This window comes from Benincasa hispida, chromosome 12 (assembly GCF_027475165.1).
Source record: "Benincasa hispida cultivar pf3 chromosome 12, pf3_genome.v1.1, whole genome shotgun sequence".
NCBI classification, from domain to species: domain Eukaryota; kingdom Viridiplantae; phylum Streptophyta; class Magnoliopsida; order Cucurbitales; family Cucurbitaceae; genus Benincasa; species Benincasa hispida.
This window is the reverse complement of record NC_143489.1, coordinates 46,329,549-46,340,770: the sequence shown is the minus strand read 5'-3', so window position 1 is coordinate 46,340,770 and position 11,222 is coordinate 46,329,549. Positions and strand designations below refer to the sequence as shown.

General features: G+C 40.6%; 1 non-coding gene across 1 annotated transcript; it reads right to left on the bottom strand.

Moving 5' to 3' along the window:
• Window positions 1-555: 555 nt before the first annotated feature.
• LOC120068606 (small nucleolar RNA R71) lies at window positions 556-662 on the bottom strand. Its single transcript, XR_005479244.1, has one exon. It is a non-coding gene; the product is annotated as a small nucleolar RNA R71 (small nucleolar RNA).
• Between the last annotated feature and the right edge of the window lie 10,560 nt (window positions 663-11,222).

The window sequence follows — 11,222 nt, the reverse complement described above, 5'->3', positions numbered from 1 at the left end:
TGATTTCTTTGCAGACTCTCAATCTCTGGCAAATTACGACTCGAAGATTGAGAGAACATTTCAACAAAGACTAAGAGACAACCGCCAACAACAAGAGAGAACACCAAGAATGGCAAAACAACCAGAAGAAAGGGTTGCAAACGCAAACAAGATAATGGCTAACCCCATCCTTCTGGCGAATGACCGCAATAGACCCATTGGGACTATGCGTCACCCAACCTCTACGATTTCTCTCCAGGAATCATGAGGCCAGCATTAGATGGATCGAGGTTTGAAATGAAGTCGTTAATGTTGCAGATGATCCAGGCTGCTTGGCAGTTTGGAGGAAGGCGTGGTGAGGACCTGCACGTCTACCTCTAAAGCTCCATAAAAATCTGCAACACTTTTATGTTCCCGAATATCTCCACCGAGAAAGTTCGACTCACTCTGTTCCCATTTTCCTTATGCGATCAAGCAAGAAAATGGGCATATTCTCTCGAACCGGGGGAGATAACCTCGTGGGAACAAGTCGTCGAAAAGTTTATGAAGAAGTATTTCCCACCAACCGAGAATGCTAGGAGAAGGAAATTAATAACAAATTTTGAACAAGAAGATGATGAATCGCTCAGCGATGCTTGGGCGAGGTTCAAGCGGCTGGTAAGAGACTGTCCACATAATGGCTTGCCAGACTGCCTGTAGATGGAGATTTTTTACCAAGGACTGAATCCCTCTTCGCAGACCGCTGCCAATGCGGCAACAGCTGGTGGTTTGCTTGACAAAACATATGAGGAGGCAAAGAGTATACTTGATCGCATTTCCAAAAATCACGAGGATTGGCGGGAAATCAATCAAAGATTCAAAATTAAAGATAATGACGCAAACAACGGGGCCATTGCATCTCTACAAAACCAGATGACTACGATGATGAGTTTGATTCAAGGCATCGCAATTAATAACACGGGAGCGGAGAAAGGGCAGGTCAACGCAATTGCCCAAACGACCACAAGCTGTGTCATTTGCGGAGACACTCATTCGATGGAAGAATGCCCAACAAACCCGCAGTCAGTGTGCTTCATAAAGAACAATCCCTATTCTGATACACATAACCCTGAGTGGAGAAACCACCCAACTTTTGCATGGAAAAATCAACAACAAAGCTTCCAACCAGTGGCGCAAAAAGGATGGCCACCCAGATTTTTGAAGTAGTACATTGAGAAAAACGAATCAGTGCTTCAGAATCAAGCAACGTTCATTCGAAATCTCGAAATTGAGTTGGGATAAATTGCGGGCGAGCTGAAAATAAGACCACAAGAAGCGTTGCCGAGCTCAACTAAGCTTCCTCACAACGCTGAGGGTACTGGGAAGGAACAATGCTTAGCAGTCTCCGTGCTAAGCGACAAAATGACTACGAAAGTAAGGGGGAACCCATTGCAACCAACTTGAATGCCGAGAAAACCAAGGACCCGTTGACCTATAGTTCGGAAAAGCCCAAGAAAATGAACCCCGAAGTTGCATCCACCCTCAAGCCTCCAAATCTTGAGACAGAAGAAGTCCAACCACTAGCAACTCCACAAAGATTGAAAGAGAAACAAAATGATGAAGACAAGATCACAACAGTGGCAATAACGCAAAATGCTATGATCCCACCAAAAATGGGCGACCTAGGAATCTTCACGATACCATGCTCCATTGGAGGGATCTACAGTGGCCAAGTACTATGTGATCTTGGGGTGAGTATAAACATAATGCCCCTATCAATCTTCAAACGATTGAGTATTGGTACACTCACGCCCACAACAAAAACTCTCCTACTTGCGGACAGATCCCGAATACATCCTAAAGAAGAGTTGAAAAATGCCACAATCTCAATTGATAAATTCATCTTGACGGCAGAATTCCTCATTTTGGATTATAAAGCAGACGAAGATGCACCCATCATATTAGGACGACCATTCCTTTCGACGGGTCGCACTCAAATTGATGTGTGTAAGGGGGAGATCGTAATGAACATTCATGGGGAAAAACTCCAGATTAAGGCAGTCAAGATCCCAGAGGACAAAGAAAAGAGAGAAAAGCCACCGTGGACGTGAAAAGACCAGCTTGGAATAAGCAGTCCCTGAGTTACTATATAACTCAACCTCATCAGGGATGCAACTCTTTTGAATATCCTTTTTCCTGCATCAATACTTCATGAACTTTCGTCATACTCGTTATTATCTATTATCACAATTACTTTGTTGTTATTGATTATCTATCTACACTTTTCTTTATGTAAAACAAATAACATAAAATAATAATAATAAAAAAAAGCGATCGTGTTGAATGATTGCGGTAAAAGATTTTTTTTTTGTTTAAAATTATTTGACCCTTTCAATGTTTTTCTTGCAAATGATCGAGGCGAACAAGTGCGGAGGTGCCACACGACGAGCAACTTATCTTATTTCGTCACCGCAATCTAAAGAAAAAAGATGGCCGCAAAGCAGGATGTGTCCACAAACAATGCGGGCGATAGCGCAAATTTGGGAGTTGTATTCTTCCTTAACTTTATTCCAAATTCTGCACTATCACATTGCATTTTAACTTTGAAAATTTTATCACCGCATCCTCTTTGATTACCGCAATCATTTAACATTGATAAATTTAGTAAGTCACCGCATGTTGTCTCTTTGCCAATTATGATGTCAATGATGAAACACGTGCTTCTATTTTTTCATATATACTAGAATCAACTTAATCTTAGAAAAGTCACCTCATGAAATATTTTTAGAAATTAGTCGTCTGCTAGCTTTCTTTCAAACTCTCTTTACGAAGTTTTCTAAGAACATCGCATAACTTCTTTCAATCTTTTGGAAATGAGGACATTGCTGCATTTTAAATTTTGGGGTGAGGTATTTATTTTTCAACCTTGCTATTTTTAGCTTTATAAAAAAAATTATGAGAATAACAACTCCACTATCAACACAATGGGGAAACCCATGTTGATAAGAGTTAAGTTGTGAAGGGCACTTACCCTTAGTTGGATGTCCGCATGACACACGTAGGGGCAAGCCAAAACGAAAGTAAGTCGCCAGGATCAACGCATACATAAATGACCGCAAATCCGCTGCAAAGTAGGTATGAGTTTAGTTTGAGAAACAGTGCATTGCTCGTAGTTGGACGTGGGGGCAAGCCAAAATGAAGGTAAGGCACTTGGATCAGCGCAAGGTCAGAAAAAAAATAGTAATGTCAAGAAATATGCAAGGATAAAAATCATTTGACACCCCAGTGGAAAAAGTTTTTTTTTTTTTTTTTTTTTTTTTGAAATAAATCATGCGATGTCCCAGAATCTAGTAAAGTCCTTTTTTAAGGTTAAACTTGCGGTCCCTAGGTCTTAGAAATATTTTAAGAGGAGACTTGAATAAGACTTAAAGAAATTTTGGTGTATAGGATTTGAATGAAGTATCCTTGAGAAATCTAGGAAAAGAGAATTACGGTCGACTTGCTAAAGGAAATCTTTAGCTTATGCTTGAGGACAAGCATTGTTTAAATTTTGGGGTATGATAACGGGCAGAAATGGACGTTATTACAGTGCTAAGTTCTTAAACAATGTTGGCTTACGTTGATAAAATATGTTAGATTGCATCCAAAAAGCATTAAGTTCATAACATTCCGGTTGCATGCGTTCATCGCATATAAAAATTTAATTTTTGTATTTTTATGCAGAATATGCGTTGACGCAAGGTGAAAAGTGCAATCACAAGAAATCAACGGACGAGCGCAGCATTACCGCAAGGCTTTACAGTGATTTGTGTTTGCAAACATCTGCTCAAGTAGGATTTCCGCATAGAGGGCGCAACTTAGTGGGCGCATCTAGGTGAAAGGCATAATTAATCACGATGGGACAGAAAGCTGATGACGGTCGAATGAAAATTAAGTTGACAAGCCGCTAACGATAACAAGTACACTCAGCTTTTCGGTGAAAAATATTCGATGCATCAGTCAGAGAATTAAAGCATTCCCATCTGTACAATCATAAGAGAGAAGACGCCTTTCACCCCGAAGCTCTATAAATACAGAAGGAATGCTTTAGAAAAGGGGTTCGATTTATCCAGTTCAACCAGTTCAGCAGTTTGGATACTTAGATAATTTTCTCCATAGTTAGAACAACCTTGTCCATAGTTTCCTTTTTTATTTTTAGGCGGAGCAAGAGAAGAGCCGAGATGCCGGAAGATCGCCCTGATGGAAAAGTCGGCATGTACAGCAGAAATGTGAAACAATTTTACTCTAATTGCCCAAAATAAACATGCAACCCTAAAAGAATTAATTCAGGGTTATATTGAAATAATACCTTTGAAGCTCCCAAAACTCGTCTATCTCCACTCGAACACGAACCGGACAACCACTAGAGCTGACCTACTATCCTCTGGACTCAGAACCGGATTGTGGGACCCGATGGATGAAGAACCCGAGAGAGAGAAAAAAAGATGGAAATAGTATAGTGAAATTAGGCTGGGTTTGGTTTTTTTTTAGCCCAATTTTAAAAACTAATTTTGCAAAATTTCCAAAAGTTTTTAATCCAAAAACACAAGCCCATATTTATAGAAAAGGACCATGCAAAATTGCATGAAAAAACTTCACAAAAACTCAACACCTAGAATCCACTATCTAAGTAGGCTTAATGTCTCCACTATAAGTCAACACCTAGCCCACTATTTTCTTAGTGGAATTATCCAACAAAAGCTTGAATTTTTCCACTAACTTTGACCAAAAAGTCAATATTTTGACTTTTTATGATTTTTTCCGTGTTGACTAATTTTGTCCTTCCGAGCATGAATCCGCATTCATTTTCTTGAAATTCAAATCACAATTGAATATAAGGTCGATCAAAGTTTGACTTTTCAAAGTCAAAAGTCAACTCTTTGCCTTTTTACATCTTTGACCATTTCCATTATTTTCGAGCTTCCGAATATGAACGTATTAATATTATTGATATTTAAATCACATTTAAATATTAAAGTTGTATCTCTAAACTAAAAAACCGATCATTGTATCACATAAACTTGTCGGTTTCTCTCTCTTCACCTAATTCGAAAAATTCGAATTATTCTATCATACTGTTGTAAGTTTATTCCATATGAGCTAGTAGGGGAACCTAATGAACCTATAGATCATGGGCTCCAACGATCTGAGATTAGCTGGCTAAACTCTTTAGACGGAGCTAATCAACATTCGTTAACTAACGGGTCATTCCACTATAGTCCCGTAGTTACACTCCTCTCACTATAGATATATATGTGTCCATTTGATATAACCATGATTAGTAAGTTAATCTTTAAGTTTCACTGATTCTCTAATGAACAATTGGTTTAAGGTCCAACCTATAAACCGAACCCCTCTCGGGCCAAGGAGAGGGTAGGGCCCTTTGTTCAAGACCTGGATTTAATACTAAAGGGAACAACCTATCTACTATCCCTATAACGGGTAGGAGTGAATTTCATCTTGCACCCTATGTTCCCAGCTATCCACCTAATCTTACCCCTGAAATGGGAGGCTTATTGGGTCTGCGATAATGAGCTGCCCTCACCTATGAAGATCTAAGGATAATTCCGAGTGAACAGGAGTTCATAGTTAGCTCAGGATTAAGATTAAGTTACCTAGGTCATCAATTAACGAAATAGTCAGTTTTATACATTAAAAGGCATTTAGAACGTAAAAGTGACTATTTCATGGTTTAGTCTTATGAAAACTATTTACATAGGATGCCCCGATTTTCATGTCTCCACATGAATGGTTTAGGATCACATCGTTTGTACTAACTACAAAATGGGCTGCATCCATAGTGTTCCCCAAATAAGGCGCCCAACCTCATTCATATACTATAGACCATTTTGGCTATATATATTTGAATTTGATCCACATTTATGTTACTACATAAAGTTCAAACTTAAACTTAATAGCCTCGGAACCTTACTTTATTGAATTCATGAATATAGAATTTAAATTTACTAAAGATTTTCAATAACTGTTTTATTCAAAAAGAATATGATATTACAAACTACGAGTTTTAGGACATAAAATCCAACAAACTCCCACTTGGACTAAAACTCCTAGTAGGATCAAATGATGCTGAATTTAATTGTGAGAAATTAATAATACATATGAGTACAATAAACATATGAATACAATAAACTAGGGCATTCACGCCCAACATAATCTCCCACTTGTCCTAGTTTAGAAACACCGTAGACCTAAACTCTATAGGTGACCCTAAAAAACTTTAGCCGTGAGGGTTTTTGCAAAAGGATCAGCAATGTTTTGCTCAGAAGGTATCTGGGTCACTACAACGTCACCACGATGTACGATTTCTCGGATAAGGTGGTACTTGTGTTCGATGTGCTTTCCCCGTTTATGGCTTCGAGTTTCTTTTGAATTTGCAATTGCATCGCTGTTGTCACAATACAAGATGATGGGTAGATGCATATTTGGAACAACTTCCAAATCTGTCAAGAATTTCCTTAGCCATACTACTTCTTTTGCTACTTTGCAAGCAGCTATGTATTCAGCTTCCATTGTGGAGTCAGTTATACAGGTCTGTTTTACGCTTCTCCACACAACTGCTCCTCCATTAAGAGTGAACACTGATCTAGATGTAGACTTTCTAGCATCTTTATCAGTTTGGAAATCAGAGTCAGTGTATCCAGTAAGGATCAGATCCTTAGCACTATACACGAGCATGTAGTCCCTAGTTCTCCTGAGATACTTTAAGATGTTCTTAACGTGTAAGGCCCTAACACTAAATCTAAAGTGGGAGGTTAAATAGAGAAGAAAAATCCTAAGTAAGGATATTGGAGCAAAGAGTGGAAACCATTAATACTAAATTATCCAAAAAGGTGACCAAAAGACCAAACGCATATGGAAGGCTTAAATATGTTGAACCCAAGAGTGCTTGGAGGATGGAAGCAAGAAGACTTGAAAAATGGCCAAGGGCTTGCATGCAACAAATGCAAGAGCATGCGGGCACAAGTAGGGCATGCGTTGGAGGCATGCATCGAGTGAGATAGGCGCGCAGGCCATGCGTTGAGGCTAAGTGCACAGGCCATGCGCCAAGGCCAAGCGCATGCCCATGTGGCGAGACGCACCTATGCAGTCGAACGCGCCTATGTGGCCAAGCACGCAAGCGCCTAAGTAGCACACCCATGTGTCAATGGTCAGCATCGTGCGTCCATGCTTAGTAGGCTGAGCAAGCACGCCTAGCAAGCCATGCATCAAGGGTGAGCAGCCACCCTATGCGTTGGTGATGGCCGACTCATGCGATGGCTAATTGGGACTTTGATGAAGGAAAGGTGAGTTGTTATGCATTAAGAACAAAGGGTAAGGCTAATTGATGAAAAAACTCCAAGGGAAGATGCTAATAGTTATATGATCATAAGTGTTAAACAATTTAAGTAGAGAAATATGTTTAAGTATTTAAGTGATTTAGGTGGCAAAAGGAGGTTCACACAAAATTCTAGTAGGAGGTAGACAAAGGAGATTTCATGCAATGAAGGTCTTATCACCCTAAGCAGGAGGTGGGTGAAGGAGATTTCATGCAAAAAAGGAAATTTTGGCTGGCATGTTGAGGTGAGAACAACTCAAGGCTAGGCTAGAGTAGGCTAAGTGTTGGCAACTCCAAAGTGAGACAAATGGGAGTTGAGTTGTCACAAGGGGGTGATTTTGGAATGGCTATAATGTAAGACCCTAACACTAAATCTAAAGTGGGAGGTTAAATAGAAAAATCCTAAGTAAGGATAGTAGGGCAAAGGGAGAAAAACATAAAAAATTATCCAAAAAGGTGACTAAAAATCTAAATGCCTATGAAGGGCTTAAAACATGTTCGATGCAAAAAGGCATGGAGGATGGAAGCAAGAAGACTTGAAAAATGGCTAAGGGTTGCATACAACCAATGCAAAGGCATACATGAGCCATGCGGACATGGGCAGCAAGCATGCATCGAAGTGAGCATGCAAGGTGCGCAAGCCATGTGTTGAAGCCAAGCGCACAGGCCATGCGCCAAGCATGCAGCCATGCGTCGAGGACAAGTGCACAGCCCATGCGTTGATGGTGTATGCCGAGCGCGCAGCCCACGCGTCGATGGTGTATGTCGAGTGCGCAGCCCATGCATCAATGGTGTATGTCGAGCGCCCTACCTATGCGTCGAACAGGCAAGTGGGCAAGCCATCCTATGCGTCAAAGCATTGCCGAGTCTGTCAAGCAACCATGCGCTATGCCAAGCGCATGCTTATGTGGCGAGGCAAGCCCATGTGGTGAGGCACGCCAATGCGGCGAGACGCCCACGCGGCCGAGCATGCCTATGCAGCCAAGCGCGCAAGCACCTAGGCAGCACACCGTGCGTTGATGGTCAGCACCATGCGTCCATGTTTAATAGGCTGAGCAAGCACCACCTAGCAAGCCATGCGTCGAGGGTGAGCGGCCATCCTATGCGTTTGTGATGGCCAACTCATGCGTTGGCTATGTGGGACTTTGATGAAGGAAGGGTGAGTTGTTATGCGTTAAGGATAAAGGGTAAGGCTGATTGATAGAGAACTTCAAGGGAGGATGCCAATGGTATACGAGCATATGTCTTAAACAACTTAAGTAGAGAAATATGTGAAGTATTTAAGTAATTTAGGTGGCAAAAGAAGGATCACATAAAATTCTAGTAGGAGGTGGCTAAAGGAGATTTCATGCAATTGAAGTCTTATCACCCCAAACAGGAGGTGGGTGGAGGAGATTTCATGAAAACAAGAAGATTTTGGCTGGCAAGTTGAAATGAGAACAACTCAAGGCTAGGCTTAGTAGGCTGAGTGTTGGCAACTCCAAAGTGTGACAAATGGGAGTTGAGTTATCAACATGGGGTGAGATTGAGATGGCTATAAATAGAGGGGTTGGGCAGGAGGAATTTATTCATACCATCACTTAAATTATGTGTTGAGAGCATATTTAGAGAGTGACGTTTGAGTTATTAGGTTGCCAAGTTGATTGAAGATCAAAAGAAACAAGGTTGCATTGGTGAGGCATTAAGCCAGCCAGACGCACAGCCAGAACACACTCTACGCGCACGCAGCGCTGCATCTGTCCGTCCACGTGTGCCTCGCTCGACGCATCCTACGCGCCAGCCCAGCGCAGCTACCTTCCTCGTACGACGCATCACGCCTAGCGCACGCCCAATGCAACGCATGTCCAGATGCGTCAGTCCCCTATGCGGCACAGCACGCCCACCCTGCCTACTGCTCAATGCCCAGCTGCCTACCGTGGTCCAAATAACCTCTAAAGAGGCTAATTTTGGTATTTTGGCTAAACTGGGGTAAGATAAGCTGGTGTTTTCATTATATAATAGTATTTTGTTTAGTTTGCCATTATTTATTGATATAACAAATATTAATTGAGGAATTTTCATTGATATGGAGGAATTCTCAGGAAGGTATTGTCAAGGTGATTTTAGTGGAAAAACTTGCTAACGATGAGTGTTTACTTAGTTTTATGCGTTGATATGTGGATATATGTAAGTGCCAAATTCATGCTTATGATGTTATGTTGTTGCCATGATATTGTTTGTGAAATTGCTATGGAAACTGAGATTATACCCAGATTACATAAGTTAGCATGCTTAATAAAAGGTGCTTGGCAGGAAAATATAGTCGGCCTCGGTCGGCGAAAAATAATAGTCGGTGACGACCGACGGGAAATATAGTCAAGTACCTAAGCATGACTAGCAGGAAAAGAATTGTCAATATGCACATTGGCGGGAAGTGGGTTATAGGAAAGTTTCCATAAAAAGTTGTTATGATTGATAATGTGTCCATGATATGAGCATGCCACGTATAACATGGAACTGGAAGTTGATAATTGAATGAATGTACACATGATCATGCATAAATTATACTGGAATTGTGATTATGTGATTGATTTCCCAAAAATATGTTTTACAAAGTGATTATTATTCTAAAAGAATCACTCACTGGGCTTAGTAGCTCACACTCTTCCAAATGTTTTCTTATACCCCCCCCCCCCCCCAGGTACCAAAGCGGAGCATTCAAGAAGGAGTCTCTAACCACCAACACCTAGGACTTGGTAAATTCTCAGGGCACGGCTCGGATCATGTAATAAAGAATATAGGAAATTGAACTATGTGTATGAAAGTTAGATAAAGTATTGTAAACATGTTGAAATCTTTAATAGATAAGGGGGGAAACATTAAATTGAAATATTGTCTTGGAATACTACTGGTGTACCTTCACGCTCCCTTCCAAGTCTTGGGGGACAAAGTCAAACTAAAAAACCGATCATTGTATAACATAAACTTGTCGGTTTCTCTCTCTTCACCTAATTCGATCAATTCGAATTATTCTATCATACTGTTCTAAGTTTATTCCATATGAGCTAGTAGGGGAACCTAATGGACCTATAGATGATGGGCTCCAACGATCCGAGATTAGTTGGCTAAACTATTTAGACGGAGCTAATCAACATTCGTTAACTAACAGGTCATTCCACTATAATCCCGTAGTTGCACTCCCCTCACTATAGATATATTTGTGCCCATTTGATATAACCATGATTAGTAAGTTAATCCTTCAAAGGTTGTTCGTAATCTCAACTGGGTCATCAAAACCGTTTTACCCCCGAGACTACATCTTATTCCTTAAGTTTCACTTATCCTCAAATGAACAATTGGTTTAAGGTCCAATCTATAAACTGAACCCCTCTCGGCCCAATGAGAGGGTGGGGCCCCTTGTTTAAGTCCTGGTTTCAGTACTAAAGGGAACAACCTATCTACTATCCCTATAACGGGTAGGAGTGAATTTCATCTTGCACCCTATGTTCCCAGTTATCCACCTGATCTTACCCCTGAAATGGGAGGCTTATTGGGTCGGCGATAATGAGCTGCCCTCACTTATACAGATCTAAGGATAATTCCGAGTGAACAGGAGTTTATAGTTAGCTCAGGATTAAGATTAAGTGACATAGGTCATCAATTAACGAAATAGTCAGTTTTATATATTAAACGGCATTTAGAATGTAAAAGTGACTATTTCATGGTTCAGTCTTATGTAAACTCTTTACATAGGATGCCCCCATTTTCATGTCTCCACATGAACGGTTTAGGATCACATCGTTTGTACTAACTACAAAATGGGCCGCATTCATAGTGTCCCCAGAATAAGGCGCCCAAACTCATTCATATACTATAGACCATTTTGGCTATATATATTTGAACTTGATCC